Below are 26,611 nucleotides of genomic sequence, written 5' to 3'. Positions count from 1 at the left end.
ATTGTTTTTCCATTGCTCAAAACAGCATGCATGTCAGTAGACATAAGAAACCAGGGACAACAAAGTAAAAATGATTTTGCATGATGTAAAAGGCTACCTCAAGATACACAATGTTCAGATCTTTAGTCAGTTATTGGTCATCAATACAAACTCCGTTTATTATGAAAGTTTTTGCACTTTACATCACCCTATATAAAGCTAGAAAATATATTTAAAAAGGCACATTACTTCAAAGGCAAGTTTTACTGACAGCATCAGTGGCATGCTAGTAATCATGATGATCTAAATAAATAAATGAATGAATAAAAATCAAAAGGAAAGAAAAAATAAATAAATTCATATATAGCAGACCAAAAAAATCCAATTATTATTATTAGTATTATTTTTTGAAGAGAATAAAAGATTTATTGCTTCAAAATGTTTACCAATATAGCTATATATAGAGAGAAATACCATTTACTGATAAAAGTGTCAATAAATATAATTTATTAATATGTAATATAATTTGATCTCAAATTAGGAAAATATTTAATTATGAAATAAAGTGGGTTAAATCCAAACAGATCCTAATGAATATTAAAATTGATATGTGAGACTAAATATAGCATTAGTTAAGTTAACTTAAGGCACACCACAGTAGATACGGAAACTATGACACATAGGGATGCACCGAATGTTCGGCAACAGAATATGCGAAAAGACAGAATAAACTGTACCGAACAATGATATGACATTATCAAATAACAACCAGCGTAGAGTGAGAGGCGTGCACTCTTTATAATGCAGCACACGTCAGCAGTGTGGAAGCATTTAAAACTCCAATGAGAAGAGGAAGGGGTGATTGTTGCTGGTTTACTGTATGATGATTGAAATTGCAAAATGTCTTTAAACAGTTAGTAAATAAACTGCAGAAAGTTATGTTTACTAATACACGCACGCATTGCATGTATTCTGACAGTGCTGCACAAACTTGCGGCGGATCTGCTTGTTATTTCTGGATAAAAATACATCAGACACTGGACAAAGATGAAGCTTTCTAGAGTGCATGTGTCGAATGCCTGCATTTGCTATCAAGTGGAGTATACTTTTAAAGGCTACGTGTTCGACTGTACCCATACGCTGGCTTCCAAGTACTAAGATGAAGTAAAATTTGGGCTTTCAAAAAGATACATGCAGACAGACAGCAGTATTTCCTAAGAAGTTTTATCACCAAAAAATAATGATCAAGTGTCATTATTTTAAATTTTTATTTACATTAGTAGATTTTATTGATGGATAAAAAAAATAAAAATAAAAAAAATAACAGAGAACAATGGACAATTAACAGCAATGATTAAATTGAAGCTTGGGCTTTGGAATTATACACTAAAAATGTCATTTCGTAAGAAATATTTAGAGCCAGAAATCTAGTTTGAGTGACAAATGGAGCTCAAACGTAGTTCAGGCAGATCACGGCATGGAGATAATAAACTGAGCATTCTTCATTCTTCCCTGTCATGGACTGTACATCAGACTTCTGTTAGTGCCCTCACCAACCGCTTACCAGAGAACAGCATTCCTGATTCTAACTGAAATGTGCTTTCTCTGCTGTGCTGAGACAAGAGAGCATCCAAAGTTAAGACTGGATAGAGAATCAGCAGGGCCTAGACAAAGACTGATACATAGCCCCTTTCACACTGCACGTTGGTCCTGGAAAATTGCCGGATCGCCTTCTGTGTGAACGCAAACACGTCTCGGGATTGATTCTGTGATCGATCCTGGGTTGGGGACCTAGTAACATTGCCGAGTTCAGTCCCGGAACGAGCTCTGTGTGAACAAAAGCCAGAACCAATGCCGTAAAGGGTGTGTCGTAGTGATGACGCACGCTATCATAAAACACTATCAAACTGTAATTAATCAAAACAGATCATAGTTTGCGATGAAAAAATATGAGCAAACTGTAATGAAGCAGAGATCAGTTAGCTCCTCACTATCCACGCTGAAGCTGAGATCGTTCGCCAGCTTAAGTGAAAGTTAACGTGCCTAGCGTTTTCAACACGTACATTACACGTCACATCCTGATGTCACGTGTCATTACGGGACCTTTAAGGGTTGTGTGTGAACGCACGCACAGATTCCGGGATATTACTGGCAGTGTGAAAGGGGCCAAATCTAGCGACCCGGGAACAATTACTGGGACACATTACCCGTGTATTTTCCGGAATCACAGTGTGAAAAGGGCTCATGAGTGTGGGAGATGCACAGACAAATGTTTCACTGATGGTGCGAGGACAGCTGATTGAAGGAGTGCAGCAGTTTATCTAAGTTGTGAGCACAGTGGTCGCTGATGGAGGGACAGAGGCAGGGTATGGAGCTACTCCCTTTAAATATCAAAGCACACCACCTCTACCAACCGTTGATCTTAGAATTGAACATACTATGTCATTGTGTTGGGGGTTTCTGCTTGTGGACTCAGAATCTGAACCCTTCAGAGCAAATCTGCCACCAAAATAATGTTCAGAACCTCTACAATAATCTTAATCAAACAGAGTGGTTCAGGCAGCTGACTCCTCCCACTACAAATGAAATAAGATATACAAGTTAATCCGTACTCACACTTGCCTTAGTCTGTCACACTGTCATGCACTTACCCTCCTCGGTCCCCAACTCCTCCTTATACAGGCACACGATCACTTAGCGTCTTGTCCATGGAAATCATCTATCAGCCAATCATTGCTTAATCTTGTCCAATCTCATTTACAGACCTGTATCATTTCTGCATGGAATTTTATATCTGTTGCATATAAAAATTCTGGTAATTGCATTAGGCTTCAGGAGTTTCAAACCTCAGTGATGTTTGTTTGTGGACAGCTCAGAATCTGAACCCTTCAGAGCAAAGCCTGCCGCCAAAATAATGTTCAGGACCTCTACAATAACCTTAATCAAACAGAGTGGTCCTGATTGAACTACATTTTTGCACTTTTGGGTTGATAGAGTGAGGGTTATTCTGACTCTGTGTCATCCCCTTTGGACAGTTTTTTTGTTGTTCCGACATTAATAATACATATCTATAAATAAATATCTTGTGTCACTGAAGCATGTGCAGCATCTTTATTTCTGTGCTGTTTCTTACTGTATAGACACACCTCTACATCACTACAACTTATTCAAAACAGGCATTTGTTACAAGAGAAAGAAAAATATATATATACAGTGGGGAAAATATTTATTTCATCCACTGCTGATTTTGTAAGTTTGCCCACTTACAAAAAAATAAAGGGTCTGTAATTTTATGGTAGGTTTATTTTAATGTATAAACACAGAATACCAACCAAAAAAATCCAGAAAAAACACATATATAATAATATAATATAATATAATATAATATAATATAATTAATATAATATAATATAATATAATATAATATAATATAATATAATATAATATAATATAATATAATATAATATAATATAATATAATATAATATAATAATATATTTTGGTCCACTCCTCTTTACAGATTCTCTCTAAATCTTTCAGCTCCCTCACAGTTTTTCTATAGGATTGAGGTCTGGAGACTGGCTCGGCCACTCCATAACCTTAATGTGCTTCTTCTTGAGCCACTCCTTTGTTGCCTTGGTGGTATGTTTTGGGTCATTAGCATGCTGGAAGACCCATCCGTGACCCATCTTTAGTGTTCTGGCTGAGGGAAGGAGGTTCTCGTCCAGGATTTTACAGAATATGTCTCCCTCCAAACACGGCAAGTCGAAGCCAATCAGTAGATATGGGGATTGTAAGGAGGCCATGATGGTCAGAGGCCAATGGGTGAATTTGGCCAGGATGTCGAGGTCACACCTTTTCTCTTTTCAAAAGACATCCTGGGATTTTTAATGACCGCAGAGAGTCAGGACCTCGGTTTAACGTCTCATCCGAAGGACAGTGCTTTTTGGTCTCATCGGACCACAGCACTTTCTCCCAAGTCTTCTCTGAATCATTTAGATGTTCACTGGCAAACTTTAAATGGGCCTGTACATGTGCCTTTTTGAGCAGGGGGACCTAGCGGGCGGTGAAGGATTTCAGTCCATTGCGGCGAAGTGTCTTACCAATGGTTTGCTTTATGACTGTGGTCCCAAGTGCCTTAAAATCATTAATAAGCTCCTCTTGTGTAGTTCTGGGCTGATCCTTCACCTCTCTCATGATCATCCTTACCCCATGAGGCTAGATCTTGCACGGAGCTCCAGACCAATGCAGATTGATGGTTATTTTGTATTTCTTTCATTTCCGAATAATCGCACCAACAGTTGTGTCCTTCTTACCAAGCTTCTTGCTGGTGGTCTTGCATCCCATCCAAGCCCTGTGCAGATCTACAATCTTGTCTCTGACATCCTTTGCCAGATCTTTGGTTTTGCCCATGGTGGTAGGACAGGTTGGAATGGAAGATACAGATTGTGTGGACAGGTGTCTTATACACCTAACGAGCTGACATTAGGAGTAACTTCTTAAAGTGACAGGACTAATCTGTGTTCCACATGGGCACATAACCAATCTGTGGGAGCCAGAATTCTTGCTGGTTGGTAGGGGATAAAATACTTATTTCACTCACCGAAATGCAAATCAGTTTCTAATCTTTATATAAGGTTTTTTTTTTTTTTTTCATAAAAATTACAGGCCCTTAATTTCTTTGTAAGTGGGCAAACTTACAAAATCAGAAGGGGATCAAATAAATATTTTCCCCACTGTACTGTATATATCAAGTAATAATTCTGTTCAACCATGTTCACCCTATCTCCTTTTGAAAACCCTACAGCCCAGAGCAGGAATATTTAAGTGTAATGATTAGCAGGAAATGACTGCTCTCAAGATGTCAAAAAAGATGTCATGTGCCATGATCGTTATGGAGTCTGAGTCGGAGAAGGGTCACAGCTTAGACCACCCTCATACAAGAACAGGAAACACTAATGTGCCAATGTCACAAATTAATGGAGTGCACAAAATAGAGACAGTCATGATGATGGAGAATACAAAAATAGTAGCCTCAACCTTGGACAATGCAAACAGGGATCATTCACAGACTGCTAAATGCATATTGCACTTAAAACTGACAAGAGCTTTCTCCAAATGGCACGATCAAATCTGAAGCCCATAAACCTATTAAATAAAGCATTTTATTTGGCTCTGAATTGCGCTTGTTTTTTGTTTTTTTTCCTTAAATTATCATTCAATAATTTGTGGTCTCATCCTAACTGTAATAAAAGTATAAGATAGTATAAATTCTCAATCCATTGAAAAAAGTTACAACTGAAAACATCACTTTGCATCACAGGAATAAATAAAATTTTAAAATGTATTCAATTATTTAAAATATATTCAAATATTAAAAAATGTACTATTATTTTTCACAGTATCATGGTTGTTAGTTTTTTATTTTATTTAATTTTTTTATCTCATATAAATGGAGCTCGGTGAACATAAGAGACATTTAAAAAATTATGTTTCCAAAACTTTTGTCAAGTACTGTATTTAGCATGTGGAACAAAATTAATTTAAATAATGTGACATATATTTTTATTTTATTGACAAAACGTACATGTTCAGTCAGTGGACCTAAGTTTATGTCAATAGTTAAAAGCCCAGTTTGCAAGACAAAGTAGTTACTGCATTTAGACATTAGACACATGAACACCCAGAAAAGGGAAGTCATGCGCCACCGCTGTGGTAGAAAGAAAAAACATGAAACAAATAAATTAAACCTGGCCACAATTTAGCTAAATCATTGAAACTGAAAAGAATGGATGGATTAATAAAATGTCCTCATGTTTAAACTCAAGTTCTCCCATTATAATCAACAAAGTGCACAAGATGTTAAAAAGAGCTTCATTAACTGACAACTTCAGTGATTTTAAAGGGAGCCTTCTTTACTTGCTTTCATACAATTTAAGTAAAACTCAAAAAAAAAAAAACAAAAAACTAATTCCAGCCGCATTTAAATGCAGGAGTGTATTCTATTCCTTAAAATATCAGAGTGCAAGATTTGCCTGGCACACATGAAGCTGAGTGCAACGCACAACATTTATTCTTATTTGTCTACATATTTTTTCTTCATTACAAATCTTTTTTGGTTTTATTTTGTATCATTGCATGTAAAATAATAATTAACATTTTAATGCATATGAAAAATGTGAAACTGCAATCTTATTCGCAGTCTATAGCATTTTATAAGTATTTGTACAATAATAACATAACCTGCTTTGTATCTTTATTATTTCATGTAAAAGAGATTTATTAAAACAATCAAAATCAACGAATTGGAGCGGCAACAGCCGTTAGATCATTTTAAAACATCAAATAGCCTTTAATTTACAGGTTATAACTGCATCTGTCTCGGTTGTAGACTTGAAAGAAATTTTAATGTGAATCCTAAAATACTGTACCCTACTAAATGTGCTCTATTCAATTCAAGTGTTTGTGCGGAAAAAATTATTGATGCGCATGCATGACAGGGAAGCTACCCTCGCGATCTTTTTTTTTTCTTCTTTTTTTCCCTTTTTTCCTGATAATGAAATAACTTAAAACTGTGTGATTTACATACATGAGAAATATATCTACAGAAAGCTTGAAATGTCTTCTTTTAAACGAACCAATTTAAAACGAAAGCAAATACACCCTGATTATGCGCATCCAGTGAAGATGAGAGTCAGCACCGTGATTTTCCTCTTGCAGCCGACAAGAAAACATTTGTTTATTAATAAATAATTAAAATGTCTCCTTTTTTACAATTATTGGGCTACCTCTGCCTGTGCTTTGTGGCAAATAATGTGTGTGCTTGAGCGCGGAATATATTAGCTAAGGCTCATTATGTATTAGACTGTGTTAATTTAATATGAACGTGATTAGTTGAATAATGACTTAAATTAACGACTACTAGTAACTAGAAAAATCTAGCGTGGGGGGCAGACCTATAAAATCCCCTCTAGACATCTCTGTTAAAGTTTTTAAAGCATTTTATACGCGTTTGTATAAATTCTGCTTTCAGAACGGTCCGTAACGGAGACATGCCTTAACATTGATTTTTCCTCTGAAACACAAAAACGAAAAATTTAAATCAAATTGATATTTTATGTTTTGAGAGTGGTCAACCCTTCTCCATTCTGCAGATATATTTTCCATTGTAAATCACAGAAAATCTACAAAATGTTGTCTGCCAAACACTTTTTTTTCACAAAACAAAAAGAAGGTTCAGTATATTGGTATCTAAAATAGCCTATAAAACACGTTCATAGATGGATACTTTTCTGATGTCTGGACTCTGTTTGGGATTTTTAAAAAAAACAAAGAGATGGTTCAATATATTGGTAATGAATACATTCTGTGAGAATTTATATTTCAGGTTTTGACTGCGAATGTCATGTCAGTAAGGCTGAAATTGCCGATAATGAAACTAAACATAATTAGGCCTACGCGATGTCTCGGGATTCTTATTACTGCAATATATTTTTACATTTGTATTGCCAAAACGACTGCAGCTTTGAAAATAGTACAAAGCAGCATAGGCTATATTAAAGGGATAGTTCACGAACAAAAGTTTTTTGTTATGTCATTGGCAGATGCGCGTCTCTTTTGCCAGTTTCTTTGTCTCTCTCAGTAAGAAGTGCCTCATCTCTCCGACTTTGAAGATGTTTTTATTTACCTTTTACCATATTACATACATTCTGCAATGGAGGGATATAAAGCTCTCGGACTAAATCTAAAATATCTTAAATTGTGTTCAGAAGATGAACGGAAATTTTTTAACATGGTTTTTAAGTATGTTACATAATTTTCATTTTTGGGTGAAACTATCCCTTTAATGTTATTACTATTACGGTCATTACCCATTTCATCTCCATTTACAAACCAAAATTTTACTATTACGGTCAGTTTGCAACCCGTGCCTTTGCACCACCTGGCGGTAGTTTTGTGAATAACTTTCACACGCAAACTGACTTGCAGTTAACACGCGGCAGTATTACCCATTTTAGTTGTCCACCAGCTGTAAGACACTATGACTGGTTACCAGAAAACGTTTGTTTGAAAAACTGCAGCAGTGACACCTAAAGTGCTTTTCTGATGTTTCATATGCTATCAGCCAGTGATGGAGTCAGACCACAGATAAAATAGCATGAGCTTGAGGTGAGAGGCAAGCTGTGTGCCAGAATAAAGTGTGAGTGCTCGCTTACTAAATGCAACAAAGATGTTAAAAGCTTTTAATGAGCATTTATCATCTGCCATCTCACATACTAACACCTAAGAAGATAACTGAAAAGTGCAAAAGGGCAGGAGGGGGATTGGGTGTGCTCCTTTTTTATTAATTACCTACAAAAAAGATATAGTGACAAATGCTCAAAGGGAATTAAGGAAATTTCTGTTCACACAAGATTTCCCTGGAATCACATAACTGCAACAGTCTGAAATCAATATTTGAATAAACATCAATGCACCAAAGAACATCTATCAAGTTGTACACTATACACTTCACACCAAAATGCACGAACGTGGAATTACACAAAATATTGTTTATGAAGTAGTGCAAACAATACATGTACCAAACTATATACTAGTCATAAGAAAAAGAATAAACTATCCAGAAAACATTTTTTAATATGTATCTTTAATTATTGTCATATGAGCAACCCTTAAGTTATTCCACTGATTTAAGCCACAATACTGACATACACAAACATGACTCATGAATTCATGACCGATTTGTGAGTCTGTTCGATCAAGCCATTTGTTTGCAAATTGGACTATAACACATACACTTGCACTTAACAACACATCCCGTTATGTTTCAAGAAATTAGGTCAGTAGATAGAGAGGAAGTGTTATTTTTTGACCACATGAGCATCTACCTTACCAAAGCAAACTGATAGTTTTTCAGACCCTGTTTACAACTGTATTTAGAATTGTCCACTTGTGATCGGATTGACAAAAACACATCTTAAAAACAGGGTTTGTGTTGTTTGTTATTAACTGTCTTTGTATTATTTTTTCAGTGCCAAGTCATTTGATCTCCTGCAGGGTGTTAAAGGTTCAGGAAAAAAATCAAAATTTCAATCCACTTAATAAGAATAATCAACAACTCATTATTAATAATTCAGAATTGACAATGCATGTTTAGTGATTTGCAAACTTAAACATTTGCTATAGTGTCGTAGATACAGAACTGGCACAGCAAACTCAGGGGAAAAGAAATCTCACCCATCTCCAATGTGATGTCAATGTCTGGAGTTGGTGTGACATCAATGGCATCCATGCTGTCCTCATCATCGGCCTGTGCACAACATCGATTACGAGACCTGCAACGCAAATAAGACAATATTACTAATATTGCAAAACAGCTGGACCATGCTGTTTCTAGAAACACACATACAGCACTCCATACAGTGTTTTCTGCAGATTATCTTGTACTAATGATCTTAACCTTATCCATCATAAACAAACCACTAAACTGTTTTTAGATCAGTGTGCAAAGTAGAAACTAGTTTAAATACAGTAGAAAAGGCTTTAAATACAGTATATATAAATACAGTATATATATATGTATATATATATATATATATATACATATATATACATACAGAATATATATATATATATATATTATATATATATATATATATATATATATATATATATATATATATATATAAATATATAGATATATATATATATATATATATATATATATTATATATATATATATATATATATAGAATATATATATATATATATATATATATATATATATATATATATATATATATATATATATATATACGGAATATATATATATATACAGAATCTATATATATATATATATATATATATATATTCTTTGTTTTTCATTTGAATGTTTTTTTGTTGTTGTTGTTGTTCTTTTGTGTGTGTGTGGCAAAAAAAAAAGAGAGAGAGAAAGAGAAAAAAAATGTGCAGCATTTGGCAGTGGGTTTAAACAGCATTTTCACTTTCAAACAAGCACTTCAACTTCAAAAGTCAAAAATTGCCTAACACTGGGTTATCAGTGCTGTACAAACTCTTTTACTCACAGGATGAGTGCTGATATATGGGTTAGTGATCTTCATGACAGAGCGGGTCAGTGTGTGAGTCTCCACCCTTCCCCCACCAGCAGTAACCAACATGTCAACACACATGTAGCAGCCAATGGAGGCTCAGTGTAGCCTGCAGCAAGTGCTCGGCTGCTCGTCACTATGGTTACAAAATCTAGTTCCCTACAACAGACGCGATCAGAAGGTGAAAAAAAAAAAACTCTACACACAGCACACTAAACATACAAGCTCTTTGGAGAGCCCTTGTAGACAAGTTTTGAGTACATCCATTATTTATTTTGTTTAAAAGTGAAGTTAGTGAACCTTAAGGTGTATAAAAAAGTCTTTTCAATGTGTGCTGCCTTCTTTTTACAGTAGATGTCAAATTAACTTCCCATTTAACGACATCAGCATACCCATGTCTTGTATAATATAAGAAACATTTCATTTCAACTAGATTTGTGTTTCCAGAAAAAAATAACAGCATTAGCAAGTTTACCCTCCAGAGCCATGTTGCTGTCATCATGTCACTGTTCACTGTTAGTGGTGCTGTCATCATAGCGGTGTATGAGAATCAACACACAAACACACTGCAGAATTAGCTCCTTGAACTGATTACATCGCAATGCAATTTTGTCAGTGACTCACACATGGAACTATAATTTAGTGGATTTACTACCACATTTCAATCCAGTCGTCACTCCTAAAACTTTGGTCCTCTTTGCAACATGAAAAACAAAACTTATTTAAACTGTAAAAGGATTATATAAAAAATTATCCATTTATAATCACTGAAGCTCTGAATCACTACATTTTTAATGAAGCTAACTCACTTTTACATTCTTGATAAAAGAAGCTACAGTATACTGCATAATGAATCTCTTATCTACACTTTGTTGGTTATAATAGGAGGATTCATTAAAGTTAAACTTATCCACATATTACTGCTTATGAAAGAACATACATACAGCACATCAAATAATGTAAACAGAGGTTTAAACGTGTTTTACACACAAGGTTTGTGAGTTTCTCTTCACCATAATAGATAAGCTCTATGTATGTGCACTGATCAATACTTATATGTAAATAAAATCTGGTCTTGAAATAAAGTCATTGTGTAACTTCAGAAGACTTTCAATTTTTAGGTGAACTATTCCAAAGTATGAAGGTTAAGCACGTCTTTTCAACTGACAATATGAGGAAAAAGACATAAAAAATAATAACATTTACATTTTTAAGAGTTTCAGTCCCTATTGATTTCCCTATATATGGAAAGTATCTAATAGTATGCCAATATTTTGACACAATTGTATGAAAGACTTTGTATAATTACCATTAATACATCTTCATATTTTAATATCAATACAATGGTACTTTGGGCATACTTTATGTGTGTGATTTTGTCTTTCAACTTGAACAACGTTATAAAACCCTTTTTGGAGTTTTTTGATCCACACAAGGACAACCATGAACTGGTTACCATGGCACTTTTTTCTGAAAGGATCCCGTGGTTCTCAGAGAACTAAGATCTACAGACCTTAAGCTTCTCACGCATTCAAATTTTAACATACAGCCTACAGGACAAGTCAAGAAAGCTCACACTAAATGTGGCTGAAGCCATACAAACTGCATGCAAAACAAGTTTACGATAAATATGGCAAAATACAGTCCAGTTATCTGAAAACACTGATGAAACCCAAATAATTGTGGGACTTGAAAAACTACTGATCTCCCCAAGCACAATGCAGCATGGGTAGAATAATAGGCATCACATTTCCAGGCTAAGGTTTCTGGATGGAGACAGTTACTGCTGCTGCCTGCAAGCCTGGCGCCCAGCGCTCTGATCAGTGACCTACATCATTGAAAATGCAGGCTATTGTGCTGTGTTTGAGACAGGTTTAATCCAGGTCAACAACCCACTCCTCTATAATGCGTCTCTCAAAAGATTCGCATTACATGCGATATCTTGCCCAGCGACACAACAGCTGAAGGCTAGCCAACTTCCCTAATGCCATTTAGCCTTTAACACCAGAGTGAAATGCTGGATAACCAGTGAATGTCAGCTTGCAAATGTTGAAAGAAAAAGTACACTGCAAAATTGTTGCTGCTTCTTAAATTTACTTTTCATTTAGTTTCTACTTAATTTGTTGAAACTACCCGAATCATTTTTCCATCATTAACTGAAACTGGGCAGTGGATTTTTAGTTCTCAGCATGCTTTGAAATTAAAATGTGATTTTTTTTTTAATTAAGTGATAATTAATATATGTTTGTTTAATGTTCAGTTATGTTTAACATTTTAAAAAGTTTCTGTTATGTTGAAGTTTTTTTATTTACCACCCCTGAAGAGTGGAGCTTATGGTTTGGTTGTGGGTGGCTACATGCTACATTTAAATGTATGTTGCTCCACTCAAGCAAAATAAGCAATAAGCTAAAATCAGTGAAGTGAACTTTTTACTTGTTCATTATACATTATGCTAGTCTACTGCTGTTTTAATCGCACAATAACAATCAAGAGTTCATGTTACTCACTTTTTATAAGCGATTGGTTGTGCTATGTATTGACAAATGTTATGTAGACTTTACCGTAATTCATTTATGTCAGCTGTTAAATTTAGGGAGCATTTGCACAACATATGGGATGAAAGCTACCCAGACAAATTAAGTGCAAATTGTGACCTCAGTTTTATTGAGTAGATTCTATAAATTTGATTTTACATGATATGCTGTAAAATATGTCGTCATAAAACCCTACAGAAATTCATATGTAACCTGTAATACGTAAAATAAACCCACAAATGGAACAACATTTGCTCAAGCATTTCTTGACTGTTTTGCAAAACTGACATGGAAATGACTGGTACTAAAGGGGGATTTCATGACCCATTAACTACATACATATATATACACACACACTCACCTAAAGGATTATTAGGAACACCATACTAATACTGAGTTTGACCCCCTTACACCTTCAGAACTGCCTTAATTCTACGTGGCATTGATTCAACAAGGTGCTGAAAGCATTCTTTAGAAATGTTGGCCCATATTGATAGCATCTTGCAGTTGATGGGGATTTGTGGGATGCACATCCAGGGCACAAGGCTCCCGTTCCACCACATCCCAAAGATGCTCTATTGGGTTGAGATCTGGTGACTGTAGGGGCCATTTTAGTACAGTGAACTCATTGTCATGTTCAAGAAACCAATTTGAAATGATTCGAGCTTTGTGACATGGTGCATTATCCTGCTGGAAGTAGCCATCAGAGGATGGGTACATGGTGGTCATAAAGGGATGGACATGGTCAGAAACAATGCTCAGGTAGGCCGTGGCATTTAAATGATGCCCAATTGGCACTAAGGGGCCTAAAGTGTGCCAAGAACATCCCCCACACCATTACACCACCACCACCAGCCTGCACAGTGGTAACAAGGCATGATGGATCCATGTTCTCATTCTGTTAACGCCAAATTCTGACTCTACCATCTGAATGTCTCAACAGAAATCAAGACTCATCAGATCAGGCAACATTTTTCCAGTCTTCAACTGTCCAATTTTGGTGAGCTCGTGCAAATTGTAGCCTCTTTTTCCTATTTGTAGTGGAGATGAGTGGTACCCGGGGGGTAGCCCATCCGCCTCAAGGTTGTGCGTGTTGTGGCTTCACAAATGCTTTGCTGCATACCTCGGTTGTAACGAGTGGTTATTTCAGTCAAAGTTCGCTCTTCTATCAGCTTGAATCAGTCGGCCCATTCTCCTCTGACCTCTAGCATCAACAAGGCATTTTCGCCTACAGGACTGCCGCATACTGGATGTTTGGAGTTCAGGAGATTGTCTTGACCAGGACCACACCCCTAAATGCATTGAAGCAACTGCCATGTGATTGGTTGATTAGATAATTGCATTAATGAGAAATTGAACAGGTGTTCCTAATAATCCTTTAAATAAATTGCAATAAACTATAGTCTACTGCTGTGGTACAGTATATTGTATATTTCCAAAAAAACACTTTCCCTGGCCAAATTAGTCAAGTCTTGCTACACATGCTATGATGATAAGGGTCAGCGCTGATCCATGTGGAAGTGTTAAGTGAAATGTTAATGTTGCATTACCAATTACTATTAAAAGCAAATAAATACCAGTCACCACTTGCTGATGTGTGACAGGAAATGCAAAAGGAAAAAAATAAAAATAATCTAGATAGAAAACTATCTAGATATCTAAAGAGCAGGACAGCCAAAGGCTGTCACCCAGTTTTGGAACCAAAACGTCCAATGTTATAACCTTTAAATAAAATGATGGTAAACTTCAATACACCTGTGCACACATATTTTGCCTTGTAGAAGAAAACTTACTAGCAGACATCTTCAGCTCCGCAGTGAGAAGTTTAGAGAAAAGCTGTAATAATTGCAACTCCAAGTGCTAAAATAGATGTTTTAATTTATCAGCAAAGAATAATGTGCTCTAGGCTATCTGATGTTATTTTACATGTACACATGCCTAGGGCATACACAGTGTATTGTGTAACCAGGGCAAGTGAATGTAAATGTGCACATACTCTTTGCTGCAGATTACACTCAGAATTGTCAGGGGGTCTGATCTCTTTTTCCTTAACATATACATATGAGTTTTAATCAAATAATGAAAATTAGAGGCTAACGTTGTTCACATTGAGAAAGATCTTCATAATACATCAAGTCAAGGCCTCAGGAGTTTCCTGTTTTGCTAGCAGGGTCATACTAAATGGATTTTACGTGTACTTTATCATCAGGGGTAACAAGGTAAACAAGTGATGGGATTTGGGGTAATGAGTAACCTGAAGATAAATAAACAGCCGTTAAGCAGTGCTGAGAGGCACGGAGGGATTGTGCTCATGGCATTTACAGAGCTCTATACTAGTCTGGTAATATATAAAACACAGGACCAAAAGCACAGACTGTCAGAAATTCAAAGGATCACAGGGTAAACAAACTGAGTAAACTCTGTTAAAAAAATAAATAAATAAAAATATTAAACAAATCCTTCCTTATTTCCTATACACACATTTATCACTAATGTAAATGTTCATGAAATAAAGTGCTCAAAAAAACATATAGCTGTGATATTTTATTTATGTATTTATTTTTAAAGCTTATAAAATCAAAACAGAATGATTTTTTTTTTTTTTTTTTTGAAAATCTAAAAATGCAGAAAGTTTCCTGTGAGGGTTAGGTTTAGGTGTGGGGTGATAGAAAATACAGTTTGTACAGTAGAAAAACCATTACGCCTATGAAGAGTCCCTACAAGGTGTGTGTGTGTGTGTGTGTGTGTGTTTGTGTACGTTTATATATACAGTACATGTTTGTGTGTATGTACACAGTGTTTTCTTGGTTCAGTACTTTTTTATTACGTATATCCATTTTAAAAAGTATCAGTTAAGTGTGGTCCATGTGATTTATCTTTATTGGTAAAATTCATCAAACTCTACAAAATACTCTGTAAATAATAATAATAATAATAATAATAATAAAATAAAGATTAAAGTAGCAGCTCACCATTTACTCACCCTCCACTTGTTCCAAACCTGTATGAGTTTCTTTTTCTTCCGTTGAAGGTTTGGAACATTTAGAGGGTGAGTAAATGATGACAGAATTTTCATTCTGAAAGTGAACTACTCCTTTAGCTTGAAAAATGCTAAATAAAAGAACCCCCCACCCACCCCCATACGATTCGGATATCAATAAGAATTTTTTTTTTGCCACGTTGAATTATTCCTGTATATGAAAAAGTTAAAATGGCATGATTATTAATTTGAAATTTCCTTCCCCCAAGAACTCATGGCCACAGTCACAGCACACTGGTGAACAGCAGGAGAAAGCACGAGAGAGTGTACGAGCATAAGTGAGAGAGTGCCAGAAAGAGAGAGCAAATGGGAAGCAGAGAGGGGGAAAAAAAGCTTACAGTGCAAGTAGTTCCAGCACAGAAAGGAGGAGCCTAAAACCCGGGCTGGACTGACTGGCTAAAACACGGCACACCCCCCTCCTAACAGCACTGCTGTCTCTCCACAGACACCTTAACTGTTTCCTCACCTTGTGCTTATGCCTAAATGGTTCAGACTTCTAGACGTACTGAAGTAAAGCTTCCAGCATTAAAAACAGTCTCTGAGGAGTCTGAGAGGGGAGCAGAAGCCCACAAAATATCATCGTAGGTGGAAAAAAACAATTCCTTATTCACGGTACAACAGTCAACCTCCTGGTAAACATACAGGAAGTGATGTCAACAACAGACTCAAGTCAGGCAGGAACACACATAATCTGTGACCAGAGAATTCCAGAAATAGATTCCCCAAGAATTCAAACACTCACCATTTGGAATCCCCCAACCCTTGTATTTTAGTTCATTAAAATTTTTTTAAAACGTTCCACATAATTTCCTACAATTTCTGCCTAATACAATGCAGAAGAAACAGAAGTCCTCTACAGATTTTGTCTTAATAAGATTTAGAGATGAAGTGGTTTTTAAATGGCAGACAAGAACAAATCTGTAGCATCACATATATTCAGTTTATAAACAATCCAGTCATCTTCTAGATGTCAGCAACATCCAAAAGGTTGACAGGACAACTGAACATATAGCTGTGGACTGGATTTATGAATAAGAATATGGCTGAAGATATTGTCATAATAACAGTACACTGTAAACTCTAAGTTCAGTTACATCCAACTTTAAGTTAAACTATGAGATTAAGGTAGTAGAACTTGAGAATTTATTTATTTAGCAAAAGCATGCCAATTGTGAAATACTGAGTAAGATAACTCATTCAAGATGAAATATGATTCTTTCTTGTGTTTATTTCTGTTGAAAATATGACTTGATTATTTCTAAATAAATGTCATTATTTCTAACAGCAAAGCAACAATATTCTTCCTAAGGGCCGTAGCTGGGTTTCGCGTCCCCCCTTCACATTTTAAACCCGGTCCCCCCTTAAAAAAATATAAAAAAACTATTTATTTGTCAATCAAATGTAAAATAGCATTGCATTGTCTTCACTGTATAAATTAAATATAGATTAATGGTTGTTAAAACTGCAGAGCAATTCAGTTAAGAGCAGTGGGTGAATTTCTCTCTTTCATTTTATTGGATTAACTTTAAGGACACTGACAGCAACTAGTAAATTAGGCGCAGTCACTTTAAGAGATATGCATCCAATATAATGATACACATCCGATTTCTCTCTCAACTGTTTACATTCACTTTACACATAATCAACGTTTTTTTTTTTTTTTACTCTCCAGTACGGGTATTTAGACATCATTGTGTATGTATTTGTCAGTTCAAGAGCAAGAAGAGGCAAAACTCAATTTGTGGTTCAAGCACTGTGAGACACTTCTCTCTGCATGTGCGCCGCGGTGCTAAATTGGGCTTTTTTGCAGCTTTTTGTGTTTGCATGTTTAAACTGGCCATTTGTATTTGTTCGTTAAGGCACAGGGGGACGTGAGGGAAGGCTCGGTGCGCTGTTCTCAGTTGATTTTTTCCATGTCTTCTCATTGAATGCTTTAAACTTTTTTGAATATTTAAATTGGCAAGGCTTAAAAACAAGTGAAAATGATAAGCTTTCATGACAACGCACAGCAATGGCACATCTGATGTCCCGAGCATCTTTTTAGGCTGGTCTCAGCCAGTCAGTTGGGCCCCTATAATCGTCACCACCTTTCACCCCACTAGCAACAGCCCTGTTCTTCCTTTTCAATCAAGAAAAAATGCCTGACAAGCAAAAAACTATTTAACAGGAAGTCAGCTCAGTATGTAATAATTCTTGTCACCAGTGCTGGTTGAAGCACCTGAAAGCCACACTTAAGTCAAAGTACATACAGTACATCTTTACAGAAAATGACTTTGGCAGAAGTTAAAGTCACCGTTTAGAATATTTCTTGAGTAAAAGTTTTAAAGTATGTGATATTTATTGTATTTAAGTATGAAAAATATATTTTTTAAAATATTAAACATAATTAAGCATTGAAAGTAAAAGTACAAGTAAATGCAAAATGGAAAAGGAGTAAAATTAATTATTAAAAAGAATATTTATACATGTGTTCAGTTTTAACTCCTTCCATTTTGTATCCCTGGGTTAGCATAAGAGGCACTTCATCCTGAACTTAGTCTCTTTCATTCAAATATAAGAAAACATTTCTGGAATTTGCACCTGACGTGGCATTTAGATGTATTTACTAGGGATGTGCACGACGACTAATTTGACTGTCGTTTAAACAGAAGTTTTGTATCCGACTAGTCGACTAGTCTAAAAGCAAGAAACCCCCAAAAGATGGTAAGAAAAAAAATTATAAAACGCAGTGCGTGTGTGTATATAATAGCCTACATTTGAAATACTTAATCTATGAATCACACTGACAAATTCCTCAATGAATTCTGCTAAAAATAGTTCACAATTATGCCGTACTCTTGCCTCACGTTATCATCATTTAATTTAAGGCAGTCGTTTAAAAAAAAAAATAAAAATAGAAGAGCGCACACTCAACCTCGAAATGCAGAACAATGAAAACTCAATCAATAGCCTGACAGAATTCTTCATCTTCATATAACGTTAGTCAACATATTAAAACACAAGTCAAAAACAATAGGGAATTTTATCAAGGAATAGCATTAAAACGGCTTCTAAAAACATACAGTACTTCGTCATGTAGGCTATATCATCTAAAAACAAAACGAACAAAAAGAAAGACAGGACCTGAGGCGATTAGGGTTTCCATCCAAAGTTGCTAATTTAACTTATGCGCTAAATTGTAATATCACATAAAACATTTAGAAACAAGCACTGCTTCCATCCAACGCATCAAAGAGAACAAAATCATCACTTCCTGTTAAACTGGCACTAAATATCAGTAAGAAAACTAGGAGAACTGAATATAATCATTTTCATATATGATAAATTACTTTAGCAGACGAAACACAATAAATGATGTCATTGCTTTCAGAGGCGGATGCATGCTGCTGTATGGGAACGCAGTCGTGTAAGACATTATACAGAAATACTTTGATGACAGACTTTGCTAAGGCATTTCAGAACGACCATAACAACATTTCGGATGCGGTGGAACGAGATCAGTCCGCTGCTAGTCAAGTTATCCCGCCTCATAGCGCAAAGTTTTTTTTATATGCGCTTAGAGGAATTTATTCGCAAAATGCATTTCCATTTCCCATTATTCACATGAATCCTTTTTCGCACAAGTCAAAAACCACCTCAAGTGAGCATTAAAACTTTTTTGCAAATTAAGGGATTTTTATTTGAAATTTGGCGTTTCCATCACTCGTTTCTCATTCGATACTTCAAAATCTGCATTAAAACAGGGTGATGGAAACATATTCCTGCACTTGAAAAGATGTAGAGATAACGAAAAGCAAGCCAACAGAATTTCAGAAAGCGCCTGGACATCACGCAGCACCACCGAAGCGGGTCTTCAAGGAACAGACTAGAGCTGCAACAAACGATTATTTTGGTAATCAATTAATCTAACGATTATTTTGAACGATTAATCAACTAATCCATTAATCATGGATTATTTCACTGATTAATCTGTAGACATTTATTTATCATTCAGCTTTTGAAATTAGTTTAAATATTGAGTTATACATATTCTAACAAATAAATTAAGGTTATCACTTCAGTTTTGAAAGTCATTATGTAATGACAGTTATACAATTAATTTATACAAATAAATATATTTGGCACACAAAATGAGATGGCAGAGAAACTCTCTTATTCACCATTTAATTAGCTATATGAAAAAGTAGCTGAATGACACATCATTCTGCCTAAAATCTCTTTTTGTAAATCATATGGATAAGAAACAAAATAAAGGTAAGTGATATGACGTTTTATTTTTGGATAAACTATTTTACTCACAACATAATCTCTCTTAAAATACCTTATAGGGTTATGATAATCAAAATAGTCCTAAGATAGATCAAGCTTTAATCTCTGCAAACCAAACTATAACTTTAATGAAATGTTTTTCCCCAAAAATAAAAAGATTTTATCATTACAATCACTGACACTGTTTTTCATGTTTAATACTGTAAAGCTGCTTGATTTAAGGCTATCTACTGCATAAAAGTATTATAAATAAACATGTTTATCAGTTTTTGATGTGTTTATTTTGTTATTGAGAGGAAAGTTCGCAGTATATATTTGCATATTCATCCAAATGCCGCTCAGCAGCCTCATGTTCAGCAGTGTTTGCTCTGAACTGAAGCGCTGTGACTTATTCTCTTGAATTGCATCAGGAGAGCCGAATTACTGTCTTGCGCTACAGTGCCACACTGGTCAAACTGCGTTATTGCAGGATCTTACATTAGGTCATATGAGATCAAACGACTACTCGACAATAGAAATATTTGTCAACATTTTTTTTTTTTTATTGTCGATGTTGTCGATAATGTCGACTAATCGTTTCAGCCCTATTGTTTACACAACCAAAGGTGTTTTTAGGAGTCTAACTTGCAAGAGCCAGACTACTGATTCGTTAAAACTGCTTTCTTGCAGTCTGTGTTCTTCCGACTTTATCTTGCATAAGTAGAGCTGGGTATCATTTAAAGATTTTCGATATCGATACTGATACCGATACATCGACTTCGATACCGGCTCATGAACGTTACTTTTTTCAATACCAATTTTATGAAATCAATTTTAACAAGATTACATTATCTTAAAAAAATATATATATTTTTCAGCTTGTTGATGTTTATACAGACACAAAGACTCTACATAAAGGAATAAAATGTAACCAACACAATAAATCAGTGCAAATAGTTTTAATAAAGCTTAAATAGTCTTCAGTTTACACATCTGTTAGGCTACATTTACACTAGCGCGTTCATTTTAAAATGCATAGCTCAGAATCATCATTTCTATTCATTTTCTACTGATTTACTGATGAGCATTAGCAGCTTCCAGTGCTGTCTGCCTGTGCTCTGTCTTCCTTGATCGCTGCTCTGACTCAGAGGCAATAACATATTTAATTTCAGCAACATTACATGGCCAAAACACACATTAGACGGCAATCGGAAGTTATTACAAACACTCAATGGTGGTTTAAAGTGAGTTTTGAGTAAAAGCGGAATATAAATCTTATTTATTGTCTTATGTAGCATGATACTTAAGTGTGCATGAATCTTCACGTAACACGTGCTTTCGGTCGTGTAGTATGAACTGACATCTGCATATGATCGGAACTAAACGCAGCTCCCGCACTACTCTCCATTGGAAATTAATGACTTCTGGTCTGTCGTTTATTGGAGATAACACAAAACCGCATATAAACTCACTGAAAACGACAATATTAACCCCATAGTTATCAAACACTGATTGATCTGCGCCGTGCCTCTTCTTATCGAACACACCTAATGGCATATTGGCTCTCTGACATTGATGAGATTAACCCCAGAGGTATTAAAATTTGGTACTGAATGAAAAGACGTTTTTTGATACTCAATGATATTGAGGCAATTCGGTCAGTGCCTAAAAATTATCGAACCTGAAACCCAGCCCTATGCATAAGTAATGCATGCTTCTGGGAAATGTATCAGAGTAAAATTATATATTTTAATTAGGAAATGTAGTGGAGTAAAAATGAAAGTTGACAGAAATTTAAAAAAGTAAAGTACAGAATTGCAGTCACTTTAAGACCTAATGCACAGATTCACTATATTGACACACATCTGATTTTCCCCCAAATGTCTTTGTTCCCTTAAGACATAACCAACTTTACAAGGATACTCATAAAGACAAGCATTTTGGCACAAGCACTGTCTATTTAATCAGTCAAGCACAATAAGACACAAAAAAGAACTCAATTCAGCACTTGCACGATGAGTGACCAGCGGCTTTATGTGTGCATGTTTCAGGTATGTAAGCACAGAAACTGTCTTTCAGACAGCGTGTGCATATGGAATTAAGGCATTCTTATTTTTATCTGATACATCAAATACAAGCTTTCAGAATAGCATCTCATTTGACCAACGTAGCAGCTTATTCTGGTAAAGAACCACTAACTTAGACATGACAGAGACATGGTCAGTGAACAAACTGTGGGAAGTCAGACAAGCTCTTAGTGGTAACCCAATGATTCACAGACTGATCTTCACAATCAAGCATGGAGAAGCATTTGAGTCCAAATGCAACAGTTCAGCTCAACTATCTAGATCCGCGTTTACTTTTTTAGGAATCAACCAACAAATAACAGTAGGCCTAATTATTATTGTTGTAATTATAATCAAAAGTGAAAATTCTGTCATTATTTACTCACCTACATATCCTTCTTTGTATTATACTTGTATGACTTTCTTCTGTGCTAGATAATTTGAGAAAAATGTGGTCCATACAATGGAAGTAAATGGAAACCAAAACTATTTGGTTACCAATTTACCAACAACTTTGAGATCTGCAAAATAAAGTCATTTTTGTTTTAGAACAACATGAGTAATTTATGAGTCATGAGTAGAATTTTCATTTTTGGACCTGTCCCTTTAAACTGGAACACGTAGTATTTTATCACATTACCATTGCATTCTGAGTGGTTTTGAGATACGGAGCTTCAAAGTTTTTGCCTTTCATATAGCAAAAAATGATATGGGGAACAATTATCTTTCACACATGAAAGTGACAGAAACCCTAAATGCTCAAAATATCAGAATCCTCTCAAATTTGTAAATAGTTAATTTGGAACAGGTCAAATGCAGACTGCACCTTCTAATTCAAAAATATATATATAAATAAATCTTGCAAAACATTAATTGAAGCAATGATTTTCAAGAAACACAAACAATTTACTTATAATTTGTCTTAAAACATAAAATTTGTGTTGTAACAACGTGTCAACATATATGAGAAAGTTAAATTTAATTATTTCTATGAGATTTATATCATAATTTAGGATGGTTTTTTTTCCCTCTTCAAGTTCAAGTTAGTTATATATCTAACCTATCTATCTTCAAAGTGCTGATTGGCTCACAGATAGAACCTTATAGAACCAAGTTAGAGTTTGACTTTGTAGATATAACCTTTTTGTTTTCTAAATAAAAAGTCCTAAAATGTAAAAAAAAAAAAAAAAAAAATCAAATAATGTAAATAAGTTTAAGTCACAGAATAAGAATGTGAATAACTCAATTTTGACAAAAATGTCAGATAGAAACTTATGATTACGATTTGTCAGAAAGGTAAAGTTTTTTGGGGAAACGTATAAAAGCGGTCATAACTTTGAAACCAGTCTTCTTGCTAAGCAGCAGAAAACAGACACTTCCCCTTTAAACAAAAGGCTTTCTTTTCAGCCAGTTCAGACAACTGTACAGTCACTTTAAAACTGAGATCTCAACTGAGTGTGTTTTGTCCATTGAGACACAACATTCATGGTGTGAACATTGTGTGTAGGTCCACAGAGGGCTTTACCTGCAGTATCAGGTACCTCACTAATCTGCCCTATATCTGCACTGTTTATTTGACAGCCAACACTTGATCTCAAAGTGGAGGCCCCATATTCCCATCAGGCTTGATACTCACCAAACACCCTGACTATACTACCCTTAAAGAAATAAAAGTATAATGTAATATAAGAATATAATAATAAAATCAACGCCAAACTAATTAAATCAAAAAAAAAAAAATAATTCTCATATCATTAACAAACATAGTGAACCTGAACCTGTAGGCTACTTCATGAGCAGTTATTTAAGAATCAATCACTTTGATGATAGACATCTCCATGGTGTCTGCATGACCATGTACCACTCAACCTCTATAGAACAGTCAACAAAGCAAAGCAGAAGTTTTTAAATCTAATTTAAATATAAATAAATCAACTCTTCTGTCTGTTTCTCCCACAAAGCTATTGTATGGCTTCAGAAGACTTGGGCTCATATGGACGACTTTTACGATGTAAAGCTTTTGTGTCCTTTTTAGCAGCTTGAAAGACTGTCCCTATTAAATGTAACTGCATTTTCTCCTTTATAATCAGACTTTTGGAGTGACATTTGGAGCAATGATGTTTTTTCAGTGAACTATTGGGTAATAACACGCAAAGTTTTAAAAGGGGGAATAAAGTGTCAGATTAGCTGTGGAGGATATCAAAAAAGGACGTGGGCATCAATAAACTGATGATGTGCCACATCAGCCATATCCAGTAGCCGGCTCTGTTGATTATAATGAAAGCAATCTAGATTTGTTGAGTCACGCCGCTCATGTCTGGTGTAGACACGGTGTCATTCGAAATACAGCCAGTTTAAAATTTTCCCTTTTTCACCCCATGCTATTTGAGAGCAGATTTATTATGGAGCCAAAATCAACTTGGCAAAAGAAAATGTCGTCCTTCTAGAGCAGCATCTCCTTGTGTGCCTCACAGAGCTCTTCCACACTAATGCACATCGTCACACTTGAAAGCCTCTTCCAGGTGCAGCAGAATACTTCACCAGAATACAGTCCTCTCAACACACACATACATATATACTGGAAAGGCATGATTAATCAAAATAAAACCAAAATCACAATATGGCGTAGTATTACTGTCAAATCGCAAAGTCTACTGTTTAATTTAATAACAATATGCGCTGCATGTTTCACAGTGAACACATGTGAGCAGCTTATGATCCAACAGTGTTTGCGGCATCTCAGAATGAACAGCTCTGTTTGCAGTAAATGCAGAGATGGAGCTTGTGTAGAGTAGCATTTGCTCTGAGTTTGGGTCACTTATAACATGCATTTGGGAATACAACATGTGACAACCATCTTATCACACTTGTAATGAGACGCTTTCTGAGATTCCAAGCCCAAATAACAGTTTAATGGTTTAATGTTTGAAAATGAAGAAATTAAGACACCCATAAACATTAGTACTCTAAATAAATAAATATATATATATATATATATATATATATATATATATATATATATATATATATATGAATGAATGAGCCTTAATATTTATCTGACCCTAATCACATGATTTATCCAAAAGTTTCTTAATAAAAAGGTGATTAAATAATTCACTGTGCTTAATGAATAGTTTAAATGTGCAAAGGGGAGTTCAGAAGATAAGCTGGAAAATTGGCTGGAAGACTTTAATACTAAAAAAGAGGGGGAGGGGTGGGGATGGCAGGGGGGAGGAAAGATAATCAGGTCATCATAATCACTTGATAGTATTAACTAGCCTCTTAAATGACCATAAATATCACAATCTTTCAGTTAAGCTTGAACGATCGTGAGTTAAGCTTTATTGATTCAGTCTGATTTCTGGGCAAAAGATAACCTTCAGTTCTGCCAATCTGTGGCATATCACAAAGTACTAAATAACATATGACTCATAAACCTGAAATTATCTATGCGTAAGTGTCAGTGGTTTCATTCATTAAGCCCTTTAATATAATCAACTTTCAGTAGATTAGTCAGTAATTTGTCAAAGTTATAACATTTCTCCTCCTTTAAACAACACAAAGTAAAATGCAAAGCAGACACAAAGTCATCTATCGAGGTGTGTCATCATATCCGAACACCTTCACATGAGAACAGGAGATGCACTTACTTTGTTTTGGACTTGGGTGTACCAGAGGAAGCATCCTTGCGTGGCCGGCCCCGTGGGCGTCTTTCTGAGGGGGCCGGGCTCCCTGAGGGCGTGGCCCCAGCACTGCTCAGGGGAGGAGATGGTCCTTGCTCAGAGGGCTCCAGACTCTTATCCTCTGATGACATTCTGAATACAGACACAAACAAATTCATACATTACACTGGTCTGACAGAAACAACTTAAAAGATTTGCACAAAGCTAAAATCTTTCAACTTTTCTCATGACAATAAATAAATTAATAAAAAAAATATATAAAGTAAACCTGATTACTTGGAAAACACTGGTAAAGCACAGTTTACATTCATCAAACTGAAAAATATCATTACTGCATAACAAGACATTAATCCACAAAGTAGACCCAAAATATAGACGATTTAGACATACACATATATATATATATATATATATATATATATATATATATATATATATATATATATATATATATATATACTAGGGATGTAACGATTAACTGCGAGCCGGTTGAAAATCGATTTAAATATGTGACGATTCAAATCGGTTTAGATGCTAAACAAATTGCAAATCATTTAGGTGTAGGAGTTTATATGAATGTATGTCTGAGGGGAACTTACTGTCTTTAGAAAAGTTTAGATGGTATTTTTTCTTTTCATCTTGGCTCTGTATAATGCATATTAAACTTCAAGTGCAGCGCTGCTTCGTTTACAGCAGAAACCAAGGAAACGCTTTAAGCGCCACCTGCTGGCAGAGAGTGAATCTGCATCTCATTCGGTCAGCTGTTTCTGTTTCATGCAGATATTTTATGTATTGTTTCACAAAACTGAAGTCAAACCATTCTGTTTTTGCTTCCAAATTTTTAATTTTGCTTCTAATTTAAATTTTAAACTGCTCATGTTGCATGTATGCAGCAACTTTGTTTGGATCATGATTAAAATGCAGTGGTTGCCTCTGATTTCAAATGAAAAGAG

General features: G+C 35.2%; 1 pseudogene; it reads right to left on the bottom strand.

Moving 5' to 3' along the window:
- The window catches only part of LOC109050390, a 140,145-nt pseudogene that overhangs the window by 82,484 nt on the left and 31,050 nt on the right, over nt 1-26,611 (bottom strand).

The sequence above is a fragment of the Cyprinus carpio genome, chromosome A24 (genome assembly GCF_018340385.1).
Source record: "Cyprinus carpio isolate SPL01 chromosome A24, ASM1834038v1, whole genome shotgun sequence".
Taxonomy (NCBI): domain Eukaryota; kingdom Metazoa; phylum Chordata; class Actinopteri; order Cypriniformes; family Cyprinidae; genus Cyprinus; species Cyprinus carpio.
The sequence above is the reverse complement of the archived record's forward strand: the minus strand, read 5'-3'. Positions and strand labels throughout refer to the sequence as shown.